This window comes from Macrotis lagotis, chromosome 1 (assembly GCF_037893015.1).
Source record: "Macrotis lagotis isolate mMagLag1 chromosome 1, bilby.v1.9.chrom.fasta, whole genome shotgun sequence".
NCBI classification, from domain to species: domain Eukaryota; kingdom Metazoa; phylum Chordata; class Mammalia; order Peramelemorphia; family Peramelidae; genus Macrotis; species Macrotis lagotis.
Window position 1 is genome coordinate 548511254 of NC_133658.1, and position 15667 is coordinate 548526920.

Consider the following 15667-nt stretch of genomic DNA (forward strand, 5'->3'; position numbering starts at 1 on the left):
GAAGAGATGCTATGTAATGTACCTTGCCTCATGATGCCTCTCTAACAATCAGGCAAGCTTTGTAGTAGTGAGTGGAAGATATTAAAATTCAGAATATTAAATAATAAGATCACATACAATAGCATTTTGATGCCATTAGCTTTCAATAAATCAAATTCGAGGGAATTAAAGTATCTAGTTATTGTGCTTCACTGAGAGGAAGTATTAAAATTCATGAGTATCCTAAAGGACACTATAACTATGGCATAGCTGATTAGAATTTCTTCCAATAAAAGATCAAAAGCAACTGATATGGCTTTACTATGAAGTTATCAGGAATCAACAGGCAAAAGAAAAACTGTACTGAAAAATGCGTGGGATTAGCTTGAATAATAGCTAAGGGAGGAAGAAAAAGGAAAGCAACTAGAGTAAAAATATGTGGCATTCTTTATAGCTTCTTGGAAAATGAAAATGCCAGCAAGGACATTAAAGTGAATCTGGAGGGCATTTTCAGATTTTCTAAGGGGAAAAGTGATATGAGATATAAATGGGGGAAAGATCCATTTAGAGTAGATTCATTTTCTACAAACCAAAATATTGAAAAAAATATGATAATTGGGGTAGAAACAATAGTATCTCACAGTAGGTGAGTATTGAAATTTTTAAAGATTGTTTTCAAAATAGGAAAGTTAAATAAACCAGTATAATTAAGAAGTAATGAATATTCAGATAAAATTTTGGCTCATCAGAGGAAGGCAAAGTATTTCAGTGTATCTGCTTTAAATAATCCTACAAGATACCAATTTGATGAAGAATACATTTCCTGCTTAAATACTGAAATGCATTAAGTTAAAAAAATATATTGCATACCATTCCCTTTGATCCCAGCATTTGACTTGATTATATTATAAGGTTATCTAATTCATTAAATTCTACTACCTTAATATCATGGAGGGCATGTTAGAAATCACCTCTTCCAATCACACACCATCAGTGCAGGATCTTCCTTGTTATTTCTCTGACAGTCAGTAGTGTCTAATACACAGTCAGTAAACCTCGGCTTTGCATGGTTCCTTTGACTAACTCTTCATTACTCCATAAAGCAGCCTTTTCTAGTTTGGAATACCTTAGAACAGTACTTAGAAATATCTTCATATTCAGGTGAAAGTGGCCTGCCTTTCATTTGAAATTGTTGGTTTTAATTTTTCATTCTGGACTTAAAGATTAATCTTTATTCCACATAGTAGTCATTCAAATATTTTAAGTTAATTCTCATGGGTTAATGAAATCTTCTTTCCTTTAATCTTCAAATAATGATGGTTTAAAGGTCCCATTTGTCCATAGTACTGGGGATTTGCTAGTTTGCCAACATGTCTTTTGAAATATGGCATTCCATTTGAAGAATGGAATCTTTCCTTATCTAGATTTTTCCAAATGGAGAATTAGATAAATCCAGATTTGTCTTCCCTATTATGGACATCACTTAAATATGACTTTAATTAAGTTTGCATTACCTTTCAAGCTACTACATTTTCATCTGACCTTGTAGTGCATATCTAGTCAACTAAAGATCCTGTTAAGTCAATAATATTTGATATTTGAGGAATTCCCAGTTTCCTTTTGCTACTTCTCCCTCTTTCCCATTTTCAATAAGTTCTTTTCAAAAAGTCCCTTCTTATTACGCTCTCATCTCAATATTTTTGCCCATTTCCTCTACCTCAATGTTCTCAGGAAAGAAAACCTATGATTATCTAGATGACAATGGAAGCTAACCAGTCTCAGGGATCTAGATAGGTCAAAGACTGTTAAACATAGGAGATTCTCTTGTTAACAAACTAGAAATATTCTGAAATAAAAAGATCAATTTTGATATTGATTCTGTGACCTCCTTAGAAAATGGCCCATTTAATAGTTATTTGCATTAAACAGCTTTTAAAAAAAGAACCATTCATTTTGGATTCATTAAAACAATAATTCAAGATAGAAGAGAAGATAGAAAGAGAAGAAGAAAGGAAGAAAAGAAACAAGCATTTTATTAAATCCTGGGAATATAAATGTAAATACAAATAAAGCCAGTCCCTGACATCTGAGAGATTACTTTTGAATGGGAAAAATTAACACACAAAAGCAAACTAAAAAGTGGGGAAGGAATGAAGGATGAAATTAGGATTTGAAGTTGAGCTGCTTTAAGAGCAGGGTAGGGAGGACAATGAAGTCCATCCAACCTAGGCTTTTTCAAAAACTGGAGCAACTCAGCAATGGGAGAAGGGAAGTAAATATTATGAATAGATAATTTAGGGTTATGTACCACAGAGATGTTCAGATGAGAAAAAATAGTCCCAGGAGTCATGGATGGGAATATAGTCATGACTTTGAAGACTGGAAATTCAGAAATAGGGCTAGGAGAGAGGAAAAAATCATCCCCTATTAAGGAAATAACAAATAAAACACCTCCCAACAGAACATTATTCAAATATTGACTTCTTAAAGAATTCATAGTTGATTCTTGTCTTTCTTTATTGAAGAAAAACAAATATAGCACACATTTCATGGTTTTAATAATATGAGGGGTCAGAAACTGGCTCTTCTCATCAAATCTGATAGAGTACACCCCAGAGAACATGTATAGTCTCTTCAAGAGGTTCAAAAGCAAACCCTGAGTATTCCATTCTTTCTCCCCACCCCTCCTCACAGTTGCAGTGTGTGGGGTATTAAATCAGCTTGTTTGTTTTTTAAAAGAGTAGATGCTGCCCTGCTGTTGTCATGGGGTGAATAGTGCTGGGAGAAAACAAAGAACCATCTAGGATTTGTTGCTTGTGCCACATCCAGTGTTGAGAACATTTTTCAGAAATAGCCAAAGTGTGGGTTCAGTGCTCCATAGCATGTGTTCTTCTCAAAGCAAAAATATTTGGGGTCTTTTGTTAGTCACCTTTCTCTACCACTGCAGTTATTTTGAAGTGCTTGAGTAAAATCACCCAATATCATTCTCTTACAATGAAGAGAAACTGACTTTTTAAATCCTCTCCATGGAATTAAGAAGTTTCAATGTAAGTTGCTTTATTTTTCTCTTATTCCTCTAGTTTCAGTTATTGTCTATCAAAATGACTCTCATGTCCAACTTTCTAGGCTCAACTTTTCCCTAAGTTTCTAATATTACATTTCCATTTATTCATAGCTATTTGTGCCAGAGTGGGCTTAGAACCTCAAGTTCACCTTCTCTAAAACTGAATTATTCTCTATATATTTTTTGAATTTATCCTGCATATCTACTATCTATTTAAAGAAATATCTTCCAAGATTTTTTTTTACCAACATTGTTTTCCTTTCTATTCTTATTGTCACCATCCTGATATCAATTCATGCCAGGATTAGCTCCTATTTGAATTTTCTCCTCTTCTGTTCTGGGCTTAAATTACTACTCTATCCAAATACCTTCTGTGGCACTTTATCGCCCTCCTAATAAAGTATAAAGTCATTGTGGAATCCAAATGACCCTCCCTTCCCAACTCTTGCTCACACATTTATCTAGCCTTATCTTATATGCTTTTCCTTTTTTCATTCTATATTTGAATCAAGCTGGGCTACTTCCCAGTCTCCCATTTTTATTTGGCCCTCTTTGATCTTTGTGATTTTGTTCACACCATTCCATGTGCCTAAAATTGATCCTTCTTCTACCACCATCTTTGCACCCTAAAATGTCTTCTTTTCTTTAAGATTTACTGGATTTGGCTGTTATATGCACTATTCTGGGAAAAGATTTTAGTACTCATTGAATTCCCTCTATGGCTGGCAACTTTTGAATTCCATTCAATATTTAAGCTGATTGATCATACTCAATTAAATAGGGAAGTTAGATAAAAATCTGTGCTGAAATGGAGGGTAAAGAACTTACAACACACTTTCCCCTATGCTACTTATAAATCAAAATGGGATCATTGATATTCTTTTTCCTCAGTGCCTTTTTTGCTTTTCATTAATTTTCCTCATCCACAACCCAGACTGATTAGCCTAGGGACACAAATAGATTTGTCCCATATCAATTGGAAGTAGGTATGGAATTCAAGCACAAGGTGCCTAGTTCCATGACTGAAGAGAACTACAACCCAAAAGCAATGAATCTACACCAAGCCCTGAGTGATGGGTAAAGCAGGGGAAATCTATTGATAGTTGAAGGTTATCAGTCCTTGTGGCCTCAGTCTAATTAAACTTGGCTATCTGCTGTGCTAGATAAAACACAGAAGAATAAAAGGAGATAGAGCTAATTCCTTGTATTTGGATTAATGGAGAATATGTGCAATTTAAAGTGAAACACATCTGCTTAGGTGTAGATGTCAACCTCAGGAGCCAGTCAGTTATTAATCATTTATTAAGTACCTACTATATGCCTGCCTAAAGATGTGGAATAACTGAAGATTCTTGAAGTTGGGGTGGCCTGTTTAGAATTGTCCTTTGAGGGTGGCTAGGTGGTGCAGTGGATAGAGCACCGGCCCTGGAGTCAGGAGTACCTGAGTTCAAATTCGGCCTCAGGCACTTAATAATTACCTAGCTGTGTGGCCTTGGGCAAGCTACTTAACCTCATTATAAAAACCTAAAGAAAAAAAAAAGTACTGTCCTTTGGGAAAGTGATTTTGGCATAATATTAAGAAAAGAAGAGCACAACTTGGGATCAGGGAAAGCAGTTAGAAGGATAAATTAAAAAAAATAGTGGAAGGGGTGATGAATTCCAGCTGTAGATATATTCATTTTATCCACAAGGTTACTATAATTTATCAAAACTTAAAAAAAAATACATCTAAGCAGAGGGCAGCTAGGTGGTGCAGTGGATAAAGCACTGACCCTGAAGTTAGGAAGACCTGAGTTTAAATCTAGTGTCATACAGTTAATAATTACCTAGCTGTGTGATCTTGTGCAAGTCACTTAACCCTATTGCTTTGCAAAAAGACAAAAAAAGCTAAGCATTAAATATAGATTTCAAAATATGACAAAACTGATATTATTTTTCTGTGTAACTAATATCTAAAATCATAGTTCCAAATTCAGCAAATCCCAATTTTTCCTTTCATGTTTTTCTTTTTGCAAAATCTCTTGCAAAATTTTCATCTTTCATCTTGCAAAATCTCTTCCCATATTCTCAACTCTCATAAGATGACTTTTCTTTGTTGTATTCTTCTATATTTTGTTTCCATTTAGTCTTTCTTGGAAAGCTGATGGGCCTATCTCTGCTATGGTTCAAGGTAAAAAAACAAATGTTTCCTTTCTATAGTCAGATTCCCTATCCAATTACTGAGAGGGGAGATGAGTCAGTGGGATAGATCATAGATCATTAAGATTAGTTCCAAAAGGATATCAAAAGTCATATAATCATATCTCCTCATTTTGGAGATAATGAAATTAGTCCAAGTAGGTTAAGTGATTTTGTCCAGGTCACATATATTTGATATTTTAATGTACCAATGCATTTTTATTTGTTATTATAGGGACTTCAGGTAGTTAAGGAATTCATTCACAAAGAACAGTGGTTCAAAAAGGAAATACTAGACTCAGATTAAAGCAATGTATGTTTAGACTCTGAATCCATCACCATATGAAATCATTGTAGTCTTAGACAGGCTTTGTTACCTTTCATAATCTCATTTTCCTTAGCTCTTTAAAATGGTGACAGTGTACTGGAGTATTTCTAATGTCTGGGTGATTTCTATCTCCCAGAATCATTTCCCTGTCATTACCCAAATATTTATCTACATTTTAGGTAATCTGGACTCTGTGTGTGTGTGTGTGTGTGTGTGTGATAGTGTCAAAAATAATAAATTAGAGTTTTCTTTGGAAACTCAATTTTCTTGAAACTAACTTTTTAGACCTTAATATTGTTTTACAAAGTAAGATAGTACTTATCTTTTAAAAAAAGTTCACATAATTAGTTCAAAGGCTCAAATGTATCTTCATCTGAAATCACATTGTATATATTATTCTAGAATTTAAATATATAAATAACACTGCTTGCATAAACTCAGTTAGATAGCTCTTAAAAACATATTGAACTCTCCTCTCTTACTTGAGGTACAATCTTACACAATTTTCCAGAAAATTTTTCTTTGATCTGAGGACATTTGCAGCATTTTGCAACCTGATTTCCCTAGTGATAGACTTTTAAGCTTTCTGTAAATTTTAGTCATTCTCTTGTAGATTTCTTGACAAATTTTAATACTGAATAAATAACAGCAGTACCAATTCAAGAACTGTGTCAATTTGAAGCAGATGCATACCAGTCTTATTAAGATAATTTCTAACAGACTTACTAAGTTTCTGATTCTGACAATAATATATTTTGCTGTATGAGTGATAAGAGTTATACATGAACTGAATCCTCCCTGTTTGTTTACTTGTTCTATCTATTACAATTCAAAGTGCGCCCCAAGAAGGGCATTATAATTTTTTCCCAAATAAAATCCCCTAGGAACATTCCACAGTGAATTGGGTCAGTGATTATATTTGTTAAAGACTCATTTGCCTCCTGATAATTGTGAGCATGGCTTTAACAATAACTTTGATTAAGCCAACTCCCTCTAAAGCTGGTAATTTTGTTGAATGTCATTCATTCATCAAATAGTTATTGAGCTCCTACTAAATTTTCATTCTAAAAATCAGTGGAATATAAAGATAAACCAGTTATTACATTTGCTTTAAACATTCTCACAAACTACAAAAAGAGGTGTTACAAAAAGAAATAGGATACACACACACAGACAAAGACAGATATTATTTCTGGTTGATATAAGCAGAAAACAAGGAATACTTAATAATAAATGGGATATGTTTAAGTTAACCTGAGCTTTGAAATATGTATTTATTTCAAAAGTTTCAGTTAGGAAAATAGAGAAAAGAAGAAATCAGGGAATGATTTTGAGTCTCCAAAGCAACAGGCAAGTAAAAGGATTGTGGAGAAACTTGTACCTTCTTTGACTCATTTGTTAAATGAGAATTTAAAGATGCATTAGAGAGCTTCATTATGTAAAATTCCATATAATTGAAAGGGAGACTGCAATTTCTCTCTTCTTTCATTGAAAGAACACCTGTTGCAAGGATTTTACCAATGAATTTTCTTTTCAGGACTTATGTCTACTTAATATCCAGCAAATCACATAAAGGAGCTATCACCTCTGCAGGGAATAGCTAAACCAGATATGGTCATAGTAATACTAACAGAGAGGAAGATGCAATAGTGGAAAGAGATTCACTTAATATAATAGTATTTTTAAGTAATAATAAGCATTGAGGCATAGTGAACAGAAAGTTGGCTTTGGTGCTCATAAGACCGGGATTATAGATCAGCCTCTGAGACATACTGGTTATATGATTCTGAGTAAACCGCTTAACCTCTGAAACCCTAAGAAACTCTACAACTAAGTAAAAGAGAAGTTAATGATCTGCATTAGTAGATGGCCTTTCCTCATTTGGGAGCTCTCTACAATAATGAAAATATAGATCCAACTCCTAACTGTTAATATGGCTAATAACAAGAATACGAACCTGAGCAATATCAACAATAGTAATAATCAGCTATGATATAGTTGAGAATGAGGTGACCATAGAGTCAGGAAAACCTGTATTTAAGTCATACTTCTCACATAGTAATTATATAAATATGAGTACTACCTGCAATAACTCTGGTGTGGGTCTGAACATTAAAGGACAGTCGGGTTGTGTAGAAATGTATACATGCAAGGTTGTGACACAAAAATCTACTGGTTTTATTTTTGGAAACTCAGACTTTTTATAATAAAAACTTATCTCAGGAATGATTTGTTAAAGGAGACCCAGTTTCACAATTTCCTGGGTAAATTTACAATATTTGTTCTTAGAAATCTGCATACTTCTCTATCAGTAAAGCCTTTTACAACCACCACCAGAGCCACAAATTGTCCCAGGTCAGGGTTCACTGGAGAGCCAACAAATCCATATAATGAGCAAGAATACATACATATCTCTGATGGAAAAGGTCACCAAGGATATGTATAAATCACTTCCAGGAGCTGACCCTCAACATCTGAGTAATTCAGTTAAGCCCTCTGTGCCCTAGATAGCCATGTAAAAATATTTATTGTCAAATAGTTGCCAATTCTGCTGAGTTGGATATTTCCTCATGGGAGTTACCTACCCAATTCAAATCACATGTTTATAATAACACTGATGATAAGAATAATACAGACTTCAAATTTTCCATGATAATTTAATAAATAAAATGTAGAGAAAATGAAGCATTTTATAGACAAAAAGAATCACCTAGACTGAGTCATGAAAATTTAATAATATAATTTTAAACTGATAAACTCCAAACTCAATTAAAGGAATAGCTTTCAAAAATCTAGGAAAATCTAAGTAATGTGGGAAAAGGATGAAATATATGTATACATTTTGTATACTATTGAGTCTATAGAAAATGAGATTAAACAGCAATACTTGTGCTCAATTAGAAAAAAAAGAGTCATTTTATTTACTTATTCAATAGTCTATAGAATATTAAAAGTAAACTAGAAGACTAGGCTAGCAACTTGATCCAGAATTATTTCTATCTTGATTTCATTTGACAAGATGAAAAGAGTGAGATAATAATAGTGGCTGGCATTTAGATAAGATCTTAAGATTCATAATAAGTTACCATCAGCTGAGTCAATTCACCAAGTATTTGTGAAACACCTACTGTGTTCCAGTTATTGAGACATACATAAGTTCATTTATCCTTTTAACAGCTTTTCCATATAAGTGCTAGCATGATCCCTATTTTACCGATGAGGAAAATAAAACTGAATGGTAAATGACTTGTCCTGTAATTACAAAGCTATTAAGTGTCATCTTTTAATTTTAACAGTTTTTCCTGAATTTAAGCCAGAGGCTATTTTCATGATTTTTTTGTTGTCTTAGGTGTTGTGACAAAATGAATTAACTCTTCACTGAGCTCTGGACTGAGCTCATACAATGTTGATCATGTCAACTCATTTCTAGGTCTCGGTTTCCTCATTCTCAAAATAAGATAGTGTAGTTAGTTAATTTCTAAAGTTATTTTTAGTTCTAATATACTTATACTACTGAACTCCATCTTATTTCCAAACTAAGAAAATCTAATTGAAAAAGAAAAACATTGATTTAAAAAGTCATATAAGATGAATTGAATGTGGTTCTATTATGTCAAAAGATAAAAAAAAAAAATTGGTTCTAGAATTTCCATACATTTCAGAGTGATGAATACTACAGATTTAGGAACTGGCAAAATTTTCTTTTGTTTGACTAGTTTGATTGCATTTTTGGACTCTTCCTCTTCATATTTTGTTCTCAGGCAAATGCATAATTAATTAATCAGTCAAGTTGGGTTATAGAAAACTTTCTCCTCTTTAGCATATTCATTTGCATTAATATCCCCATGATAAGATGGTTGCCTATTTTTGTGTTTTTGGTTGGTTTCCTTTTGATAAATTCAGTACTTTGTTGGGGGGGGGGGCTGTTGAGTATTACTCTTATTACTCCTTAAGAAATAAGTTGACTTTTTTCTTTGTTTCTTTGAGTTTTATCTTTTATATTATCAAAGGTCATCATTTGCTTTACTTGAAAAATATACTTTACTGAACTCAATGTTGAATCATATTTCATTTAGGAAATAAATTTGAAAAACAAAATTACTAATTTATGTGTTTTAAGCACCAAATACATTGTATTCACACGTTTCTACCCACACCCATACCTGGAAACAAATTCTTTTAATGAACTTTTAACTAAAAATAATATTTTCCCCCACTCTATTTGGACTATATTGATTTGTTGTTATCTTCTTGGCCAGGGGTGGGGAATCTTTATCCTGTCAAAAGTCAATACTTTAAAATTAGCCTTCTATAGTTGATCAAACATTTAATTAATTTACTTCTAAAAAACTCCTAGATTTATTGAATTTTGAGTCTCACTTGCAATTGCCTTCATTGTACCAGACCACATATACCAGACGATGTTTGTTCTGTGGACTGCATGTTCCCTGTTCCATTTTAGGACCTTAATCATTTTTGTAAATCTTTTTATTCTTATATCTAATCAGGTGCTATCATTTGCCTCTGTAAGCCCCAAAACAATGACCTTTGAAGAAGAGATCCTTACTTCATAGGAAATATATAGAAATGCCCGCATTATGATATAAAAGTTAATTAATCACAAACATATTTCTTATGTAATATTTCCCACCCATCCCTTAGCTCATTTAGTTTTCCCTTTTATTCATTATGGCTAGCCTACTTCCTATTTGAGCAGTCACTTACCTTACTTGTATCTCTTACTTTTGTATCCTTGTTTTGGACTGTTTTGTCTCTCTTGTTATTGTCTACTTCTAGTCCTTGATCTTCACATGCACCCACATCACTTTTGGTTGATGTTACATAAAGATGAAAGCAGTATCACTAAATGTTATTTCTTAGCTTTTATTCAGAAGAAAAAGGTAAGATTTTTTTGTACTGTGTATATGATATACTGCTTCTTTTTCTTCATAAGACAAATATCTTGATGGTTGTTCTATTTAATAGTTATAAGTCCAGAGCCAAGTTGTCATATAGTTGCTAAATGGTTTCTCTAATATGCTTTCTAAGATTAATGAAGCAACCTATCTTACCAATGATCCAGTTTTTAACACCAACTGTCTTGACTATTGGAAAAGGCCAATTTGTTTACTATAATTATCAATCTAGTGAACTTGATAGACATGGACTATGTTTTCATAAAATATTTAATTTTCATATATTCTTACACTTTTTATCTAGATCTCATAATAGAGTCTGACACGTGGTCAGGGCTTAGTAAAGCCTTGGTGAATTGAATTTATAAATCAATTACCGGCAAGATTGCCACTTTATGTTTTTGTAAATAGTTTATATGAAATGTTATAACATTTTTGTTCTTCTGTTATTAAGGTCCTTATAATTTATATCAAAATTTCTATATCCTCTTTAACTATATTTTCTGCAGATAAATTTTTAGATTTTTCTTTGCATCTGGGTAGCTATTTTTTCACATATGTGGTGCCTCTATTTTCCTGCTTTTACTGTGAATTTGACCTACAAGCATTTGTTTTTCAATTGGAGTGAATGAAGGTCAAATTAAGGGAAAATTAGAAGAATTGAGAAGGTAACTTTTGCAAATAACCCCATTTTATGCCTAATGTAATTGAACAAAAAGAGATATAAAGAAATTGTCAAAATGGAATGGACAGAGCATTCCTCAGGAAAGTTGCCCTCCTCTCCATTCTTTACACAAAGCACTCCAAATCCTATATTTTTGCCTTTGACCTAGACATTCCCAATGTATGGAATACAATCATCCTTTAAGTCTGCCTCAAAGAGCTGCTCTTTTTTTAGCATTAAATTCAAACAATATCTTCTGCAAAAATATTTTCCTGATTCTACCTCCCTGCATCCCCAATTATCTTTTTTTACTACACTGCTTTATATTTTAGCTATGTTGCACATGTTTTATTAATGCTATATTCATGTTGAATGTAGTTGTATAAGTACTCATTTTCTGATGTTTGAAGAATCTGAACTACTTAGGGGCAGCTAGGGGGCATAGTGGAAAGAGCACCAGCCCTAGAGTCAGGAGGAGCTGAGTTCAAATTTGGCTCAGACAATTATTACTTAGTTGTGTGACCTTGGGCAAGTCACTTAAACCCATTGCCTTATAAGAAACAAACAAACAAAAACAAGAATCTAAACTCCTTGAGAGCAGAGATTGTTTCATTTTCTTTTTTGAACTTGTATCACCATTGCCTATAACATTTGGCTTTTTTGCAAATATTCATTGAGAATCAGAGTCAGAACATTGCTTATAATACCAGGAACACTGTGTGATGTTCAGTGTTAATAGACTAAGTTCTTCTCAGTAATGCAATGATCTAAGATAATACCAAAGACTCATGATCAGAAATTCTATCCACACCCAGTGAAAACACTATGGGATCTGAAAGCAGATCAAAACGTGTTATTTTCATTTTTTCTGTTTTTGTTTTTGTTTATCATGATTTATCCTTTATGTTCTGATTCTTCTTTCACAACATGACTAACTTGGAAATATGTTTAAAATGGCTGTACATGTATAACCTACCATCTTGGGTAGGGGGTGGTATGGGGAGGAAAGGAGAAAAACATAGAGCTCAAAATCTTATATAAATGAAATTTGAAGACATCTTCATATGGAATTGGAAAAATAAAATACTATTTATAAAAAAGACTCATATGTTAATGCAGCTGGTGAGCCCATCAGCTAACTATGGAATAAAACTTGCAAATGTATTGGAACAAAACTTATCAGTTTCAGAATAGTCTGAGATTTCTTTTGGGAGATTGGTTTTTAATAAAATAATTGGGAACATTTATTTGAAATATGAAATAAATGAATTCAGACCAATCATTTGACCTAAAAAAATTCACATAGTAATTTAGTGGTGATGCCTAGATATAAAACTAGATGAATGAGGGGAGGGAGTGCAGCTAAGATGGCAGCAGGAGAACAGCCTTTCTTAGGAGCTATCTCCAAAATATTTCAAAAGCCTTAAAATTATGACTCTAACTAAATTTTCAAGAGACAGAACCCACAGAAAGATCCAGTGAGGCCAGTCCAAGGTAACCTGGAAGTGGGAAGGCTCTATTCCACAGGGTTGGAGGGGTGGTAGCATGCTGGAGTGAAGGAGCTTCAGCTTTCCAGAAGCAGTCCCAGGCTTCCTGAGAGTCCCAGCTCCTGGCAGCAGAAGCAGTTTCCTGACCTGCCACACCAGGGAGCACCAAGCACTACTTGGAAGATCAGCAGGGAGACAGACCTCTGCCAAAGTAAACTTGTTCAGGTCAGCATGGCCCTCTTCAGTGCAGCCATGTCCCTCAGCACATCCCAGATCCCAGGAAATAGAAGTAAGACTGTGGAGCCACCCATAAAGGACCCACCCAGCAGGGAGCCACCTGGCAGCTGCTACCTGAGTGCTCAGCCTATGGAAGGTAAGAGAGTGGGGGGAGACTGTCAAGGGACAGGACTCTGGGACTTTGATCATATTCAGACCCTGGTCACAATTTGGGGTCCCCATAAAACAGGGGACTTCCTCACAGCCTCGGGGCAGAAGGGTGAGTTTGTGGTCATTCACAGACCAAGAGAACAATCAGAGTCTCCCATAAGAACTTGAAGGAAATGAGCTACTTATGGGGTGTCCCAATAATATTCAAAAACTCAGGAAGAATCCCAACACCATGCACAGGCTGGGGAAATGAGTAAACAGGAAAAAAAGGAACCTGAACATAGACAATTATTTTGGTCCCAGAGAGGACAAAAGCACAGAATCTGAAGATGAGAAATTCAAAACTTCTTCATCTAAAAACTCTAAGAAATAGTAAATTTGGGCTCAGGTTATGTCAGAGCTCAAAAAAGATTATGACAATTAAATAAGGGATGTAGAAGAAAAATTGGGAAGAGAAATGAGAAATGCAGGAAAAACATGAAAACTAAGTCAGCAGCTTAGTCAAGGCAATCCAAAATAAATGCTGAAGAAAATAAAATATTAAAAACCAGTTTAGGTCAAATGGATAAAGCAGTTCAAGAAGTTAATGATGAGACAAATGCTATAAATTCTGCCAGATGGAAAAGGAGATAAGAAAGCTCTCTGAGGAAAACAAATCCTTCAAGTGTATAATGGACCTAAAGGAAGCTGATGACTTTGTGAGAAATCAAGCCAATAATTCAACACCAAAAAGAATGAGAAAGTAGAAGAAAATGTGAAATATAGCATTGATAAAAACAACTAATCTTGAAAACAGATCTAGAAGAGATAATTTAAAAATTATTGGACTACCTGAAAGTCATGATCAGGAAAAGATCCTTGACTTGATTTTTAAAGAATTTCTATAGGAAAATTGCCCTGATATCCTAGAAGCAGAGGATAAAATAGAAAATTTGAAAATCCACTGATCTCCTCCTGAATGTGATCCAAAAAAGCCAACCCCCAGCAAATTATAACCAAGTTCCAGACCTCCCAAGTCAAAGAGAAAATACTACAAGCAGCCAGCAGGAAACAATTCAAATATTGTGGAGCTATAGTCAGGATCACACTGAGCAGCATCCACATTAAGGGTTGTAGGACTTGGAATATAATATTCCAGAAGGCAAAAAAGCTTGAAATGTAACCGAGAATCAATTACCCAGCAAAAGTGAACATTATCTTCCAAGGGAAAAGACGGACTTTCAACAAAACAGGGGAATTTTCAATGTTCCTGTTGAAACAACCAGAGTTGGACAGAAAGTTTGATCTTCAAGTACAGGTGAAGCATAGAGAGAGTGGATGAGAAGGTAAATTATGAGGGACTTGATGAAGAACTGCATGTATTCCTGCATGGGAAGATGATGCTGATAATACTCATATAAACCTTCTCATTCAATAATGCAGCAAGAAGGAGCCTTTATAGATGAGGCACAGAGGAAAGCTGGATTTGAAGGTATAATATATAATAAAAATGGAGGCAATGGGTGAAAGAGAAATGTCCTGGGAGTAAGAGAAGGAGAGTTAGAATAGGCTCAGATATTTCATGTAAAAGAAATAGCTTTTGCAATGGTATTGAAGAGGATAAGGTAAGGGGGAATGAGGGAGCCTTCATTCTCATCAGAAATGGCTCAAGGAGGAAACAGCATACACACTCAATGGGGTATAGAAACTATAAGAATAAGGAAAGACGGGGTCAGGGGGAGGGGATGGGATGATAGAGGAGAAGGTGGGTGAGGCTAGATCATAAGAGATGATGGACAGTTATAGCACAGTTTCTTTTTACTTTTTGCAAGGTGGTGGGATTGTGTTGCCTGTCTGAGACCATGGGACCAGGTGGTTGTTGAGTCTCTGGGGTGGGATGTAGACTTAGGGTCTCTTGGCCCCAGGACTGTTTCTCTATTCACTGTACAACTTGGCTGTCCCACAGCACATTTTCAAAGAGGGACAGAATGAAGGGAGAGAGAGAATATAATAGATGGTCGTGGGGAGGAATGTATGGAGGGAATTACAATCAGCAATAGCAACTGTGAAAAAAAATGGAAGCAATTTCTATGATGTACTTAGGATAAAGAATGTGATCCACCAGAGACAGAGATGATGGTATCAGAAAAAATAGATAAATGTCTTGACTTTTTTCGAGTTGGTGACTCCATTTTTACTTTTTTTTAGAATATAAAAATTTAGGGCGGCTATGTGGCGCAGTGGATAAAGCACCGGCCCTAGAGTTAGGAGTACCTGGGTTCAAATCTGGTCTCAGATACTTAATAATTACCTAGCTGTGTGGCCTTGGGCAAGCGACTTAACACCATTTGCCTTGCAAAAACCTTAAAAAAAGGAGCTGCTTTAAAATACAAATATATTCTTTATTTTCCAATTATATACAATAATAATTGCTACCAATCATTTTTGCAAGGTTTTGAATTTTACAATTTTCTTTTTAATCACTTGTAGGATTTTCTCCTTGATGATAGTTCTAGAGTTTGGCCACTATATTCCTTGGTGTTTTCATTTTGGGATCCCTGTCAGGACATGATAGGTGGATTATTTTGAACAGGTTCCAGGATACCAAGGCAGTTCTCCTTCTTTATATCCTGAAGTATGGAAACCATGGCTTTTTTCCTCTTCAAGTTGGTCAGGAAGGCCTAT